General features: G+C 55.1%; 2 protein-coding genes across 2 annotated transcripts in view; one reads left to right on the top strand and one right to left on the bottom strand.

Annotated features, from left to right (window-relative positions):
• The window catches only part of MACROD1 (mono-ADP ribosylhydrolase 1), a 203,971-nt gene that overhangs the window by 95,812 nt on the left and 90,271 nt on the right, over positions 1-17,888 (bottom strand). The gene's annotated exons all lie outside the window — the stretch shown is intronic.
• Positions 1-17,888, top strand: part of FLRT1 (fibronectin leucine rich transmembrane protein 1) — a 99,402-nt gene that overhangs the window by 34,330 nt on the left and 47,184 nt on the right. Inside the window, exon 2 of the mRNA XM_045024863.1 lies at positions 9,241-9,426. The gene's annotated coding sequence lies outside the window, so the exon portion shown is untranslated. The remainder of the gene's footprint in view (positions 1-9,240; positions 9,427-17,888) is intronic.

Below are 17,888 nucleotides of genomic sequence, written 5' to 3'. Positions count from 1 at the left end.
GGCTGGTTCATAGACAAGAGTGTCGGGGCGGCAGAGGGCAGAGGTAGCAGGGACCATGTGCAGACAGCCCCAGACCCTGCCTCTGTAGGGCTGAGTTGTGCTAGCTTCTCATTTCTGGGCCTCCTCCCTCCTGTACCCCATGTGCTACAAATCCCATCTTCTGGCAGCAGGTGGGGCTGCACCTTGCAGCAGCTGGCGCCTCCCCGCCGCACTGGCAGCAGTACAGCGCTCCAGGCAAACCAGCTCCCACTAGTGGCAGGAGGCAGTACTGCACCCTGCAGGACATCAGCCACAGTGGAATTATCATGAGAGCCACTAAGGACCATAGGCAGTTGCCCCAAAGATAGGTCCTATGGCTGAATTCCATGCAGGATGCACCACATGTGTCTTTTACAAACCCCCATCATCTTTCACAAACAGGATCTGAACGCTGCTCCTTCAGGAATGCCATCAGCTGGCAGCGATAGCAGGACGGTTATCCCGCCTACAGGGGATGGCCACTAGGTTGGACTGGAATAAGGGCTGCATGGAAGCAGGGCAGGACCTATCTTTTTGTTCAGTGTTTGTACAGCACCTGGCACCATGGTCTGAGCTCCTGGAGATCCTAGTTGCTACCACAATCCAAATCGTACACAATAATTAATTAAATCTCTTTCCGGAACAGCAGGGATTTGGGACAAAACTGCCACATGCAGCGGGGTGTAAAGAGACAGTAAATAGACCCAAAAGAATGGTGGGATCGCAGTACAGAGGTGGCCTAGACTGGGAACAGTAGTCTGAGGGGGAAGATGACTGGGAGACAGGAGGGATAAGTGGCTACTTCCCTTGCCTGGATGATATTGATTGTTATTTTATGATCATATTAAAAATTCAATGGAATGAGCCTCTGAGCACTGGGAATGGGAAACCCAACCATGCAAGAGCCAGGACTCCTGGGTTCCAGCCCCAGCTATAGGAGAGGAGCAGGGTCTAGTGGATTAGAGCAGCAGGGATGGAAGTCAGGACTCCTGGGTTCCAGCCCCAGCTATAGGAGAGGAGCGGGGTCTAGTGGATTAGAGCAGCAGGGATGGAAGTCAGGACTCCTGGGTTCCAGCCCCAGCTCCAGGAGAGGAGTGGGGTCTAGTGGATTAGAGCAGTGGGGATGGAAGTCAGGACTCCTGGGTTCCAGCCCCAGCTCCAGGAGAGGAGCGGGGTCTAGTGGATTAGAGCAGTGGGGATGGAAGTCAGGACTCCTGGGTTCCAGCTCTAGGAGAGGAGCGGGGTCTAGTGGATTAGAGCAGTGGGGATGGAAGTCAGGACTCCTGGGTTCCAGCTCTAGGAGAGGAGCGGGGTCTAGTGGATTAGAGCAGTGGGGATGGAAGTCAGGACTCCTGGGTTCCAGCCCCAGCTCCAGGAGAGGAGCGGGGTCTAGTGGATTAGAGCAGTGGGGATGGAAGTCAGGACTCCTGGGTTCCAGCCCCAGCTCCAGGAGAGGAGCGGGGTCTAGTGGATTAGAGCAGTGGGGATGGAAGTCAGGACTCCTGGGTTCCAGCCCCAGCTCCAGGAGAGGAGCGGGGTCTAGTGGATTAGAGCAGTGGGGATGGAAGTCAGGACTCCTGGGTTCCAGCCCAGCTCTAGGAGAGGAGTGGGGTCTAGCGGTTAAAAGCAGTGCTTCCCCTTCTTCATCAAATATAAGCTACTTGTCTGCCCTCCATGGCCTAGCCCCACCTATCTGTCATCTCTCATTTGACTCCCACTTCCTGCCGGCCTCCATCGCCCACTTGTTATATTGTCAAACAAGCCCCTTTGTGCTTCCTCCCCTGCTCCCGTAAGCACCCACAGGGCCACCTCATGGTCCCCCTCCTTAAAACTCTCTTCTGCCCTCATGTCTACAAAAGCCTTGACAGCCGTTTGGCTGCTGGTGGGCTGAGCTCACTGCCCATCACACTGACCGGGATTGTCTCATTGTTTCCTTGTGCCCCCTCCCCCGTCTGGCTGTAGCCAGCTGTTGTCTCGTCTTATCCTTAGATTGGCAGCTCTCTGGGGCAGGGACTGTCTCGTTCTGTGTTTGTACAGAGCCTAGCACAATGGGGTCCTGGCCTATGACTGGGGCTCCTGGGTGCTACCATCGTATAGATATTAAGTAATAATAATAATAAGTAGGAGTCAGGACCTCTTGGTTCTATCCTCAGCTTTGAGAGGGGAGTGAGTTCTAGTGGTTAGAGCAGAGTGGGGCTGGGAGTCGAGCTGGAGGGGCACTGGCAGAGCTGTGTGTGGGGAGCACAGGGCTGGGATAGAGAAGGCTGTGGGGTGGGACTGAGGAGCTTTGCCAGGGTTGTGTGAGAGCCGGGTAAGCCCAGGGCTGGGATAGCAACTCTGCAATCGAAGGAAGCATTATTACCTTGTGTCAATTTCAGTGGGGAGAGAGGGGGCTACCATTGGGCCCCTCCAAACCAGTCCCCCCCATGCACATTAGCTGTGGATCATATCCTGTATCCCAGCTGCTCTATTAGCCTGTAGCTCATGGGGTTTCTCTCAGCTCCCCACGGGGTGACTAACAGACCAATTAAAGTGCCAATAAAAAATTTAATCAAGTAATAATGCACCTTACTTTGTTTAATTAGTGTTCTGTCAAGTGAATGAATATTTAAGATGAACATTGTGGAGCCGGTGCCAAGCGCTAGCCCAGCGGGCAGACGGACGGGAAGCCACGCTGCCAAACCCCGTGGCCACATTTCAATTAAACTGACAGCTCCCCTCTACAAGGTAATATTGATCATGGGCTATTAGGTGGCTCCTCAACACCGTGCCAGGGAAAGGTGCCTGCTGATCAGATGTTACAGATGTTCTAGGGGGAGCAGAGCCTTACTGGCTGCCAATAGTATTGTACTCCAGACTGTTCCAAAGTGTGGGGCACCCCTGTCCACAGGATTAGCCTTGCTGGGAGGTGAAAATACCACCAGGGAATATTGCAGAGCCACAGCTTTCATTTAAAACCAGCCGTGAGTCTCCAGCTGTTGTGGCTGTGAAGAAATGCTTCAAAATGTGACCAGAACATAACCCACTGCCTGAGTCTGCAGAGAGCCTGAGCCAGTCGCTCTGAGAGGAGGGAGCTGCCCCGAATATAACTGATGCAGTGACATGCCTGAGTCTGCAGAGAGCCTGAGCCAGTCACTCTGAGAGGAGGGAGCTGCCCCAAGTGTAACTGATGCAGTGACATGCCTGAGTCTGCAGAGAGCCTGAGCCAGTTACTCTAGAGGAGGGACCTGCCCCAAGTGTAACCGATGCAGTGACATGCCTGAATCTGCAGAGAGCCTGAGCCAGTCGCTCTGAGAGGAGGGAGCTGCCCTGAGTGTCACTGATGCAGTGACACTGCCTGAGTCTGCAGAGAGCCTGAGCCAGCCATTCCAAGGGGAAGAACTGCCATGCTCATTTCAACAGGGGTTAACTCAGATGCTCAGTGCAGCTACTTTATGATGCTCTTGTTAACTATTTCACTGCCCATCACAAGCTGGGGAAAAAGGAGGAATCAATGTGCTCTGACTTCTCAAAGGGGAAGGTGGCACAGAGGATGTAATTAACCACCCCAAAAACTTCCAGTTAAGAGGGCATCAGGACAAGCAGGGAAATCAGCTGTTAACAGTAAAGTCTCCTGTTCTCTGCGCAGTCATCATGTCACCTACAACTTTGTGAGGCATAACACACGCCGACTCACTCCATGGGCTAGGACTATCATTTGTTACCGGTGTAGTTACATTATTACACAGCTAGTGTAGGTGCAGTTATACTGGTATAACGGTGCCTTGTACCTGAATAGCTCACTCCCTTACGTTTTATCCATAGTGGTAGAGAGGCACTATTTTTGTCCACACACAAGTCCACATTAATCACAATCCCTAGCTCTCTTGGCAGGTCAGGATCATGAGCCCCATTTTACAGAAGGGAAAAGAGCAGGGAAGAGACACACCCACATTAACCCAGAAGGCCAGGGGCAGAACCCAGGTCTTCTGAGTCCCGGTCCAGTGCTCTATCCACTAGGCTGCACTGCCTGATCACATAGGTAGCGATATAAATGTGTCCACATGACAGGCTTGTCTACAGGGGACACTGTAGGAAATTTAAAACAAAGTCAATAAAGCGGGATGTTAAAGCCCATAAGTAAAAGTGCAGTATACCCGGCGAGGATGCTGTACTCAGAAGTAAAGTGACCCTAGTTTGCTGTAGCTTTTGTTATGAGGAAGGTGGGAGGAGGATAGATAGATAGATAGATAGATGTGCATGGGGATAGAACATGGATGGATAGACATATAGACAAACAGACAGATGAGAATATAGAAGAAAGGTAGGATAGGTCAGAATATAGAAAAGAAAAAATAGACGCCCCAACCCTGCTCCCCACCTTCCCCACCCCCTGAGCACTGGGCCATGGAAGGACTTTGATAATTATTTGTTTCACTTGAGCAGTTCTGCGGCCAGCCAAGGCCGAAGCCCTGTAATGAGTATGGATTTGCCAGTAAATAAGTCCCCATGCGCTCCCCGGGCCCTGTAATAAATGCATTTGGAGTAATCTGGCTATCACCTGCCGTAATTGCTAGCTGTCAGCCGAAATTGATGCTGCATGCACTGACTTTGCTACCGCTTTGCCCTTCCTTCACGCTGAACTGTCTCCTCCTCCCTGCACCTCCCCTCTATCCCAGGAAAGCTCATGTTCCAGTTAGCCACCGAAGCAAACCCCCCCTCGCCCCTCCCCCACCTGCGCCAGCCCAGGGAGGAGACATTTGATGCTAATGAGAACAGGGCTCTGTTTCTTCCTTGCATTGAAGGCAGGAGTCTTGGCTCCCACCTCTGTCCTGGGCTCATGTGCCAATGGGTCCTGGCAGCAACAGGAGGGACCCAGGTGATGTGTGAAAAGGGGCACAGGGCAATCTGGCAAGATGTAAGCAGGCGGAGAGTACTGGCTTGCGGTGGTGGCTGAAATTTGTCAACCAAAACTTTTTTTCCGGTGCAAAAATGCAGATTTGGGTCGACTGAAATGTTTTGGGAATTCGCGGTGATGTCTGCCAGTTGTTTCAGTCAGAAAACTCCCAAGTAATTGAAACGTTTCCATTTTTCAATTCCCAATGTTTTGAAATATCCTCCCATCTTATCCAAAAAATATGTTTAAAAACATTAGAAACAAACCATCTTGTTTGACCTGAAACGAATTTCCCATCCCCCTGTGATTTTTCAGAATTACTAATGAACCAAAAAATCAGTTATTCACCCAGCTCTAGGTTTGAGATCAACTCAACAAAACCTTCCCTGTGTGTGTTCATCACAGCAGGTGTCCGTGGGGGAAGCATTCTGCTTAGAGCTGGCTGCTTTTTGAGAACTGTCTCCACCATAAGAATTACCACACACTGGTCCATTTGTTCCTATAACCCGTTTCCAATAGTGGCCAATAACAGAAGAACGTATGAAAACCCAACAGGCAGATGAGGGGTAATATATCCCCCATAAAGGCCCAATCCTAACCTCTAATTAGTCAGAGACTGACTTAAACTGCGAAGCACAAGACTTTATCTCCCATCTGAAATCTTTGTTAGCATCTGCTGCTTTAGCTTTGGATATTCTCATTATCCATACGAACATCCAGCCCCTCTTTGGAGCTTGCTAAGTTCTTGGCTTCAACAACATCCAGTGGCAGTGAGTTCCACCTGCTATTACATATCAAGTGAACAAAGCACTTCCTTTGATCAGTTCAGACATGGCTACCTTCCAAATTCACGGAGAGTCCCCTTGTGAGATGGGGAGACCAGAAGCTCCTTCTCTAGATCAGTCAGCATTGTACAGACTTGTACTTTGTCCCATCAAATTTGTCTCCTTTCTAAACTGAACAATCCTGTACTATGCTGGTAGGTGGATGAATGGGTGTGTAGGAGGGGAAGGAGGGAGATCCCAGGGCACCTTCCCCAAGATTTGTGGTGTTAAACTCAATTTTAGGCTCCAATTCCAGCTTTGGCCATTTCTTAAACACCTCCTGCAGTTTCACTTGGATACAAGATCTGCCTTTCATTCCACCCCGGGGGCAGCTTCATCTCAGGACTGGGCAAGGGATTCCTGTACAAACAGGTGCTGCAGCCCACCCCAAAGACAACCCCATTTAGATTCCAATGGAGTGACACCGATTTACACTAGCGAGTACACCAGTGTGCCCGGCTGACTCCAATGGAGCCATGGCTCTTTTACATGCTAGGGCAATGTCGGTCAGCTAGGGATCTGTTCCATAATTCTGCTATTACAGACAAACTGCTCCTAGCCCTAGAGATTAAATTCAACATGGAAGCCACCTTAAGTGACCTAGACAGAGCCAGCCCTGCTTCTACATAACTGAGGCCAGTTCAGTGGCTCACCCTGATTTCCATTGGTCTCACCAGAAGCAGAATTTGGCCTTAAAATGGTGCACAAGAACGGTGCTACCTCATTTTAAGAATCCAGACAAATCTCTCAGCGTCATCCACCTCCCAAGAGTCTACTGCGACATTCATCATTTCCCCTTAAATCACCCTCTCTTGGAGTCATATGATGACAAGAGAGTCATATTTTCTAGCTTAGGAAATGCTGGGAACATTGGGAAACCCTAAAAGGCTGCAGGAAATCCAGAAGCTGAGTTACAGCGAACACCAACACTGGTTACACTTTTTATTAAAAGATCTCCTGAGTTCTCAAAGGCTTGAGGGTGAATCATATGCTCCTGGAGGGAGAGAAGCAAAGCTCAAATTTCTCCTTCAACAGCATGTGGAACAGAATCTGCCCTGTGGGCAGGGAGGGGTATCTGGGGCTGCTATTGGCAGGGGGCAGAGGTGAGTGTGTGCCAATTTCTCCCCTTCTCTTGGGGCGATAAGTCTTTTGGCTCACAAATGGCAATTTGTGGGCACCCGACTCTGCTGCTGACACGCCATCTCATTCCCCACAGCTGTCGAGCCAGCAATCAGGTTTAATAAAGGCACAGGATTAGACAGCTGAACGAGGAATCTCATTGGCCTAACAATGCGATTACTACAGACAGTGCAGCCAGTCCCCCCAACTCCCAGGCCCACCCCAGCTCCACGACAGCAAGCTCAGCGGGACGCTGAAGGAGGGAGACAGGTGGGTTAGCTGTCAAACTGCAGTTAGCAAGCAAGCTAAGGAGGCTGCCCAGGGTGCAGTGAGGGTGGCTGCAGATAGATTTAGTATATAAAATAAAGGCATGTGGGTGGGCACGGATAGAGATATGCACATGCACCGGTATATGCATGATCACACAGGTAAGTATGCAAATACACACCCCCATACATGTACACACATATGCAAATGCATGCACATGTAAATGCATGCACACACGTGTCTGCAAATATACACACATATGCATAGACACAAACATATGCAAACACATAAAATATAGGTACACATGTATGCATATACCTGTATGCCTGCAAATACATACAGACACACACCTGAACAGGGCCCAATTTTCTATTCACCCTTCCTGTTTGACATCCCTGCAAAAAACGGCGCCTGCGTTTATCTTATTCTCATCTTTTATTTACCCCAGCTGTACTGCAACCCCTACCTCCCGACCCCAGCTACAATCCTCTGCGGTCATGACACTCACTCCTCTGCGGTTCCCGCCCTGCGTGGCAAATGAGTCAGGGCTGGTGCAACCATTTAGGCGACCAGGTCGCTGGCATTTGGGGGGGCGCCATTTTCTTCGGCAGCGACCGCGGCAGCCAGATCTTCGGCAACCCCAGTTGCTGCTGGCATTTAGGCGGAGGGAGCTGGGGCAGGGGAGCGCGGGGAGGGCCGCCTGCAGCAAGTGGGGGGGGAGCGGCACGCAGGGGAACTCCCCGCCTCAGCTCACCCCTGCCCCGCCTCCTCCCCGAGCACGCCATGGCTGCTTCACTTCTCCCGCCTCCCAGGCTTGCGGTGCCTAAGCTGATTGGCGCCGCAAGCCTGGGAGGCGGGAGAAGTGAAGCAGCCACGGCGTGCTCGGGGTGCTCGTGCACGGAGCAGGGGTGAGCTGGGGTGGGGGTGCCTCAGGGCAGAGGGTGGCAGATGGGGAGCCGCCGCAGGGGGAGCGCCTCAGGGTGGAGGGGGAGAGCTGCCCCGGGGGGGGGCGCCTCAGGGCGGGGGCTCGGGGATGGGGGAGGGCACAAGGTGGGAGTTTTGCCTAGGGCTCAAAACATCCTTGCACCGTCCCTGTTTCAAATGAGTGCAGGACTTGAGAGCCCCCCAGCGACCTGTCGCAGGCCACTGGATAAAAGATCCCAAAGCGCACGTTGGCTCCCTTCCATCGCACCTGATTAAGAGGGGGCAGTTGGTGAGAATAGCCGAAGAGCCAGTCGGGGGAAAGGAGATGGAGGGAAAATGCCCCTCCAGTGCTCTGCAAGTTCTCGCTGCAGCTCCCAATGGCGCCCCCTGTCGCGGTGCAGCTGCTAATTGGCATCGCTCCCCTCATCTCCATCAGAAGCCAATGCGTGTCCTGAATGCAATGCCGCAGAGCACAGGGCATGTTTGCATCAGCCCCAGCCTCCTCCTGCTGCCAGAGCACAGCGGCCCCGGATAATGGCTCGGAGCTCCCGCTGTGCACGCCAGCCCCTGTGGGGCACTGAGTACCACAGGGTGCCCCAGACTTGGGCGCTTGACCGCACCCCTCTGCGGAGGGGGTCACACTCATTGCAAAGCATCTGCACCGTGAGACCCCAGGAATTCCTTCAGCCGGAGGCCAGTGGGGAGGGTCCTGGGTGGTACCTGCGCTGGCACTGCAGGGGGCACGGTCAGACAGCCCTGTCCTCTGAGCTCAGTTACCTCTCTGGAGTCTGCATCCCCGGTGTGGGGCCTCCTCTCTCTGCTTCCCGGAAGCCGGGGTAACTGGGTAGATAGAGGGGCGTGTATGACAACAGGGACATCAGGACTAGTGGGTTCTAGTCCCACCCTTGGGAAGGGAGTTGGGTCTAGGGGGTTAGAGCAGCCCGATTCAGAGTCAGGACTCCTGGGCTCTAGTCCCAGCTCCGAAAGAGGAGTGAGGTCTAGTGGTTACAGCAGGTGGGAGTAGGGACTCCGGACCCCTGGGTTCTATCCTGGGCAAGTCCCTGTCCCTCTGCCTCAGCATCCCGAGCTATGAAACGGGAGGGCAGATCTGCCTTGTTAAGCCCTTTGAGGGCTGCAGTGGGAAGGCTGCTACAGCACTGAGGTTGATGCTATACCCAGATTAACCCTTTCCGTCCCTCCCTCCCTTTACAGAGAGCCCGTCCAGCTGAGCCTATGAGATCCATCCATTACATGGCTCGCCCAGCCACCGTCGCCCCAAGCTTCCCCTCTCCCTGGAGCCAGGCTATGTCATGCTGCTGCCCCCCACCCCCTCACCTGCCACGGACCCAGGCGTCCTGAGCAGGAGGACCACAGAGCCCGACCCCGGAGCACCCAGACGTGAGTCGAACCCGTTGGCTTCATTAATTGGGGGCTTGGGGGGATACAGCTCAAAAGGGGGTTATTAAAAGAGCCGATCTTTGGTTTAGAAAACAGAGTCAGGGAAGGAAAGCACGATGGACACAGCGTGACCTACATATACACCCCACTCTACCCAGCCATCTATCCCACCCACCCCCACCGTGTCCCCCTGTAGATCATTAGCTGTGGCATGTCCATGCATGGAGCGGGCCTGGCAAGGGGCCATGGCTGGCTGCTGAAGGTTGCTCGGCTGCTCCAGGCCCTTGCGTTGTGGCCTGATGTTCATGCTCACAGACAGTACTGGAACAGCTGGGCCCCGGGGCTCTCCCTGTGGGGCTGGAGCCCTGCAAACACAGGGACTTGGAGAGCGGCAGCCAGCCGTCAGGAGGCCCTGGCTGATGCAGAGGGCGGGCACTGCAGGGATTCACAATGGCACACCCGGCGGCAGGGTGGGCATGCTAGTGTCTGGAGCAGGGGGCCTGTGTGTTAGGGATGGCTGTGAGGGGAGGGGAGCTCAGGGCTGGGATTTAAGCTGCTGCATCACATAAGGGTTCCTAAACATGCTCCTTCAATTTCTCGGTATGCATGTGGGTCGGGGAGCAGCCAGGACTCCTGGGTTCTATTCCCAGCTCTGGGGAGAGTGGGGTCTAGTGGGTAGAGCAGAAGAGGCTGAAACTCCTGCGTCCTATCCTCAGGTCTATGGAGGAGAGTGGCTCCCCCTAGCCCCTGCATGGCTGCCTGGTTTGTGATTCAGCTGGCGCTGACACCTCACCGAGGCTGGGGGGGGGCGGGCGGGGGGGGGCACCCAGAGCCCTTTATCTCACTTTTATTTGTCCTCAGAATTGCTATTGATTTACAAGTGCTTGAACTCTGCCCAGCCACTTCCAAGTATGATGAGTTGGCGCTCGCCCAGGCTCACTCCCTTCCCCTCCTCAATAACAGAACCCAGGAGCCCTGACTCGACCCCCACTCCCATCCCACCCACTCTAACTCCCCCGCTCCCACTCCCCTCCAGGACCCAGGGTTCCTTCAGGACAGCCCCCCTGATTTTAGAAGCTATTTCTAAGCCGTCGCATCCTTTCCTCAAGCCCCACTTCCAGGGTTCCTTTGCTCCCCCCTTGTTAATTGCAGTAGCTAGAGCCAGCCTGTCCCCATCCCCACAGGCAGTCTCGGCCAGCTCAGAGCCCCAGCTGTTTGCTCCATAGTTCATTCTAAGATCAATATCCTTGAGAAGAGGCTTTTCCATTCCCCAGAGGCAGCTGGCTCTGTGCTAACTGAATCCTGCCCTTCGTCCCTAATCCACCGATGCGGCCACAGGCTCGCCAGCAATTTGATGGGCTAATGTTCTGATTTCCTCCAGGAGAAGCTACTCTGAGCACTGGAAGCTACGGGAGTGATTGGATTGCAAGTTAGGAACCAGCCTTATTGTTATGGTACCAGCTAGAGGTCTCTACCCTTCCGGCCAGGCGCTGCACAGACCCTGGCCGAGACCAGGCCCCAATAGCACCAGGCGCTGCACAGACACAGAGTGATGATCCCTGCCTTAGAGACCTCTCAATCTGAACAGACAAGGGGTGGGAAGGGAAACAGAGGCATCAAGTGGGGAACAGAGGCGGCTCTAGACATTTCGCCGCCCCAAGCACGGCATCATGCCGCAGGGGGCGCTCTGCCGGTCGCCGGTCCCGCGGCTCCGGTGGACCTCCCGTAGGCGTGCCTGCGGAGGGTCCGCTGGTCCCGCAGCTTCGTGCCTGCGGGAGGTCCACCGAAGCCGCGGGACCAGCAGACCCTCTGCAGGCATGCCGCCGAAGGCACCCTGCCTGCCGCCCTCCCGGCGACCGGCAGAGCGCCCCCCGTAGCTTGCCGCCCCAAGCACGCGCTTGGCGTGCTGGGGCCTGGAGCCGCCCCTGGTGGGGAAGGAGTTTGCCCAAGGTCACCCAGAAAGTCAGTTCCAGCCTAGCCCCTTATCTGCTGAATCTTGACATCTATAAATCTGTCCGTAAAACCTACATGCTATGTTGGGAGTTTGTGGGGGGGGGAGGGGAGGGAGCCCAGGGCTGGGATAACAGAGGTGTAGGGCGGGATTGAGGGGTGCAGGCAGAGCTGGGGGAGCCCAGGGCTGGGATAACAGAGGGGTGCAGGGTGGGATTGAGGGGCACAGGCAGAGCTGGGGGAGCCCAGGGCTGGGATAACAGAGGTGTAGGGCGGGATTGAGAGGCACAGGCAGAGGTGGGGAGAGCCCAGGGCTGGGATAACAGGGGGGTGCAGGGTGGGATTGACGGGCACAGGCAGAGCTGGGGGAGCCCAGGGCTGGGATAACAGGGGGTGCAGGGTGGGATTGAGGGGCACAGGCAGAGCTGGGGGGAGCCCAGGGCTGGGATAACAGGGGGGTGCAGGGTGGGATTGACGGGCACAGGCAGAGCTGGGGGAGCCCAGGGCTGGGATAACAGAGGTGTAGGGCGGGATTGAGGGGCACAGGCAGAGCTGGGGGAGCCAGGGCTGGGATAGCACAGGGTGCAGGGTGGGATTGAGGGGCACAGGCAGAGCTGGTGGAGCCCAGGGCTGGGATAGCAGGGGGGTGCAGGGCGGGATTGAAGGGCTCAGGCAGAGCTGGGGGAGCCCAGGGCTGGGATAACAGGGGGGTGCAGGGCGGGATTGAGGGGCACAGGCAGAGCTGGGGGAGCCCAGGGCTGGGATAACAGGGGGTGCAGGGTGGGATTGAGGGGCACAGGCAGAGCTGGGGGAGCCCAGGGCTGGGATAACAGGGGGTGCAGGGTGGGATTGAGGGGCACAGGCAGAGCTGGTGGAGCCCAGGGCTGGGATAGCAGGGGGGTGCAGGGCGGGATTGAGGGGCACAGGCAGAGCTGGGGGAGCCCAGGGCTGGGATAACAGGGGGTGCATGGGGGGATTGAGGGGCACAGGCAGAGCTGGGGGAGCCCAGGGCTGGGATAACAGGGGGTGCAGGGTGGGATTGAGGGGCTCAGGCAGAGCTGGGGGAGCCACGGCTGGGATAACAGGGGGGTGCAGGGCGGGATTGAGGGGCTCAGGCAGAGCTGGGGGAGCCCAGGGCTGGGATAACAGGGGGTGCAGGGCGGGATTGAGGGGCACAGGCAGAGCTGGGGGAGCCCAGGGCTGGGATAACAGAGGGGTGCAGGGCGGGATTGAAGGGCTCAGGCAGAGCTGGGGGGAGCCCAGGGCTGGGATAACAGGGGGTGCAGGGTGGGATTGAGGGGCACAGGCAGAGCTGGGGGAGCCCAGGGCTGGGATAACAGGGGGTGCAGGGCGGGATTGAGGGGCACAGGCAGAGCTGGGGGAGCCCAGGGCTGGGATAACAGAGGGGTGCAGGGCGGGATTGAAGGGCTCAGGCAGAGCTGGGGGGAGCCCAGGGCTGGGATAACAGGGGGTGCAGGGTGGGATTGAGGGGCACAGGCAGAGCTGGGGGGAGCCCAGGGCTGGGATAACAGGGGGTGCAGGGCGGGATTGAAGGGCTCAGGCAGAGCTGGGGGAGCCCAGGGCTGGGATAACAGGGGGGTGCAGGGCGGGATTGAGGGGCACAGGCAGAGCTGGGGGGAGCCCAGGGCTGGGATAACAGGGGGGTGCAGGTCGGGATTGAAGGGCTCAGGCAGAGCTGGGGGAGCCAGGGCTGGGATAACAAGGGGGTGCAGGGCGGGATTGAGGGGCACAGGCAGAGCTGGGGGAGCCCAGGGTTGGGATAACAGGGGGGTGCAGGTCGGGATTGAAGGGCTCAGGCAGAGCTGGGGGAGCCAGGGCTGGGATAACAAGGGGGTGCAGGGCGGGATTGAGGGGCACAGGCAGAGCTGGGGGGAGCCCAGGGCTGGGATAACAAGGGGGTGCAGGGCGGGATTGAAGGGCTCAGGCAGAGCTGGGGGAGCCCAGGGTTGGGATAACAGGGGGGTGCAGGGTGGGATTGAGGGGCACAGGCAGAGCTGGGGGAGCCAGGGCTGGGATAACAAGGGGGTGCAGGGCGGGATTGAAGGGCTCAGGCAGAGCTGGGGGAGCCCAGGGGTGGGATAACAAGGGGGTGCAGGGCGGGATTGAGGGGCACAGGCAGAGCTGGGGGGAGCCCAGGGCTGGGATAACAGGGGGTGCAGGACGAGATTGAAGGGCTCAGGCAGAGCTGGGGGAGCCCAGGGTTGGGATAACAGGGGGGTGCAGGGTGGGATTGAGGGGCACAGGCAGAGCTGGGGGAGCCAGGGCTGGGATAACAGGGGGGTGCAGGGCGGGATTGAGGGGCACAGGCAGAGCTGGGGGAGCCCAGGGCTGGGATAACAGGGGGTGCAGGGTGGGATTGAGGGGCACAGGCAGAGCTGGGGGAGCCCAGGGCTGGGATAACAGGGGGGTGCAGGGCGGGATTGACGGGCACAGGCAGAGCTGGTGGAGCCCAGGGCTGGGATAAGAGGGGGTGCAGGATGGGATTTAAGGGCTCAGGCAGAGCTGGGGGAGCCCAGGGCTGGGATAACAGGGGGGTGCAGGGAGGGATTGAGGGGCACAGGCAGAGCTGGGGGGAGCCCAGGGGTGGGATAACAGGGGGGTGCAGGGTGGGATTGAGGGGCACAGGCAGAGCTGGGGGAGCCCAGGGCTGGGATAACAGGGGGTGCAGGATGGGATTTAAGGGCTCAGGCAGAGCTGGGGGAGCCCAGGGGTGGGATAACAGAGGGGTGCAGGGCGGGATTGAGGGGCACAGGCAGAGCTGGGGGGAGCCCAGGGCTGGGATAACAGGGGGTGCAGGACGAGATTGAAGGGCTCAGGCAGAGCTGGGGGAGCCCAGGGCTGGGATAACAGGGGGGTGCAGAGCGGGATTGAGGGGCTCAGGCAGAGCTGGGGGAGCCCAGGGCTGGAATAACAGGGGGTGCAGGGTGGGATTGAGGGGCTCAGGCAGAGCTGGGGGAGCCCAGGGCTGGGATAACAGGGGGTGCAGGGTGGGATTGAGGGGCACAGGCAGAGCTGGGGGAGCCCAGGGCTGGGATAACAGGGGGTGCAGGGTGGGATTGAGGGGCTCAGGCAGAGCTGGGGGAGCCAGGGCTGGGATAACAGGGGGGTGCAGGGCGGGATTGAGGGGCTCAGGCAGAGCTGGGGGAGCCCAGGGCTGGGATAACAGAGGGGTGCAGGGTGGGATTGAGGGGCACAGGCAGAGCTGGGGGGAGCCCAGGGCTGGGATAACAGGGGGTGCAGGACGAGATTGAAGGGCTCAGGCAGAGCTGGGGGAACCCAGGGTTGGGATAACAGGGGGGTGCAGGGCGGGATTGAGGGGCACAGGCAGAGCTGGGGGGAGCCCAGGGCTGGGATAACAGGGGGGTGCAGGGCGGGATTGAGGGGCACAGGCAGAGCTGGGGGAGCCCAGGGCTGGGATAACAGAGGGGTGCAGGGTGGGATTGAGGGGCACAGGCAGAGCTGGGGGGAGCCCAGGGCTGGGATAACAGGGGGTGCAGGACGAGATTGAAGGGCTCAGGCAGAGCTGGGGGAGCCCAGGGTTGGGATAACAGGGGGGTGCAGGGCGGGATTGAGGGGCACAGGCAGAGCTGTGCCGATGATTTTGAAGCACACATCCCCATTTGCAGACTCCCACTGTAGCAGTGGCACTGGGGCGTAGGAAGTCCTGCATGTTTTTCCATACTGGCGCATGGAGAGATGGCGCTGAACCTTTGCAGCTGGGGGAGGGGCGGGGCGCAGAAACAAATTCCAATTACAATCCACACTGGGATCCCGGCAACGCGTTTAATTTAAACCGACGCGCAATAAAAAGCTGCAAATCTGAATACTGTGGAGTCTTGGGGGATATTGAACAAATTGCCTGGCAGAGAAATGCATTAAAAATTACCTTGCAATCAGAGTTAGAACAAACTAAAAAGTTAAATTACAGGAAGCAGAATCCATATGTAAATAAGTGGCAGTAGGAAGTGGGAGCAAGCCTATGTGAGTGGGGGTGGGAGCCAGGACTCTTGGGTTCTCTCTTCAGCTCCAGAAGGAAAGTGATGTCTAGTGGTTAGAGAAAGGGGGCTGGGAATCAGGACTCTTGGGTTTTATCCCCATCTCTTGGAAGGGAGAAATCAGTGATGTTGAGTCTGGTATCTTCTTAGTGCAGTTTGTTTATTTACATTCTATACCTTTAAAAAAAAAGCACCCCAAGAATCCCATGACTTTAAGGAAAATGCCAAATATCATGAGATGCAGGATAAAATCCTGAAGATTAGCAATGCTGCTCTGTAAATTATACCCACTCCCTTCCTACAGGCAGGGAGAGATCCCAGGAGTCCTGGCTCCCACCCACGCCTTTGCCCTAACCACTAATCCACCTTTTCCAGCAACCACAGTTACAGCCAGCGAGTTTGTTTGAAAAACCAGCCCATCTGTAATCGATGTGGGATCTTACACAGCTTTAATTCCCCCAAACAGCAGCCTCTGTCTTAGGTTCCACAACTGGTGCGGGAGGGGGTGAAGAAAGGGCTGCTTTGCTTACAGAAGATGCACATTGGTATGCAGTTTGCCTCTGGCAAGACAAACTAGAACCCAGGAGTAGGAAATCTTCATTCCTCCTCCTGCAATGAGTCTATTACAGCCCCTAACAGCACTGCTAGGCATGGAAATGGGTATAGCTCCTATGATGCATGCAAAACCATTTGGGAACAGTGTTTAGAGTATTAAGGTACTGGGCTGAGTACAGGGGTAACTGGGTGAAATGTAATGGCCTGAGATGTGCACAGGGTCAAACTAGATGATCTAATAGTCCTTAAACTCTATGGCTCCATGAGATCTACGAGTCCATGAGTGGAACTGGTCAAGACAGTTTCATCCAAAGAGGGTTCCATCAAAAAATGTGGCATCATGGGAACGTGTTGATTCCAACGATACTTTCAAAAGGAGAAAGTCATCATGGACCCTCTCAATTTTCTCGTTTTGATGATGTCAAAACATATCCTAGAATTATAGCAATGTAGGACTGTAAGGGGCCTCAGGAAGTCACCTCGTGCATCCCCAGGGCTGAGGCAGGATGAGTCTGTGCCCAGAATGCAAGAAGAATGTTGATAAATTGGAGAGGGTTCAGAGAAGAGCCATGAGAATGATTAAAGAATTAGAAACCAAGCCTTATAGTGATACACCCCAAGAGCTCAGTCTACTTAGCTTAACAGAGAGAAGGTTAAGGTGCGACTAGATTATAGTCTCTAAGGGTTGACATGGGGAACAAATCTAGCAGAGACAGATCTAACATGATCCAATGGCAGGAAGTTGAAGCTACACAAATTCAGACTGGAAATTAAGCATCAATTTTTAATGGTGAGAGTAATTAACCACTGGAACAATTTATAGATTCATAGATTCTAGGACTGGAAGGGACCTCGGGAGGTCATCGAGTCCAGTCCCCTGCCCTCATGGCAGGACCAAATACTGTCTAGACCATCCTGGATAGACATTTATCTAACCTACTCTTAAATATCTCCAGAGATGGAGATTCCACAACCTCCCTAGGCAATTTATTCCAGTGTTTAACCACCCTGACAGTTAGGAACTTTTTCCTAATGTCCAACCTAAATCTCCCTTGCTGCAGTTTAAGCCCATTGCTTCTTGTTCTATCCTTAGAGGCTAAGATGAACAAGTTTTCTCCCTCCTCCTGATGACACCCTTTTAGATACCTGAAAACTGCTATCATGTCCCCTCTCAGTCTTCTCTTTTCCAAACTAAACAAACCCAATTCTTTCAGCCTTCCTTCATAGGTCATGTTCTCAAGACCTTTAATCATTCTTGTTGCTCTTCTCTGGACCCTCTCCAGTTTCTCCACATCTTTCTTGAAATGCGGTGCCCAGAACTGGACACAATACTCCAGTTGAGGCCTAACCAGCGCAGAGTAGAGCGGAAGAATGACTTCTCATGTCTTGCTCACAACACACCTGTTAATGCATCCCAGAATCACATTTGCTTTTTTTGCAACAGCATCACACTGTTGACTCATATTTAGCTTGTGGTCCACTATAACCCCTAGATCCCTTTCTGCCATATTCCTTCCTAGACAGCCTCTTCCCATTCTGTATGTGTGAAACTGATTGTTCCTTCCTAAGTGGAGCACTTTGCATTGGTCTTTGTTAAACTTCATCCTGTTTACCTCAGAGGATTTCTCCAATTTGTCCAGATCATTTTGACCCTATCCCCCAAAGCAGTTGCAATCCCTCCCAGTTTGGTATCATCTGCAAACTTAAGAAGCGTACTTTCTATGCCAATATCTAAGTCGTTGATGAAGAAATTGAACAGAGCCGGTGCCAAAACAGACCCCTGCGGAACCCCACTTGTTATACCTTTCCAGCAGGATTGGGAACCATTAATAACTACTCTCTGACTACGGTTATCCAGCCTGTTATGCACCCACCTTATAGAAGCCCCATCTAAATTGTATTTGCCTAGTTTATCGATAAGAATATCATGCGAGACCATAT

Source organism: Mauremys mutica, chromosome 7 (assembly GCF_020497125.1).
Source record: "Mauremys mutica isolate MM-2020 ecotype Southern chromosome 7, ASM2049712v1, whole genome shotgun sequence".
Taxonomy (NCBI): Eukaryota; Metazoa; Chordata; order Testudines; family Geoemydidae; genus Mauremys; species Mauremys mutica.
Note: the sequence above shows the minus strand (reverse complement) of the source record. Positions and strands in the feature narration are given on the sequence as shown.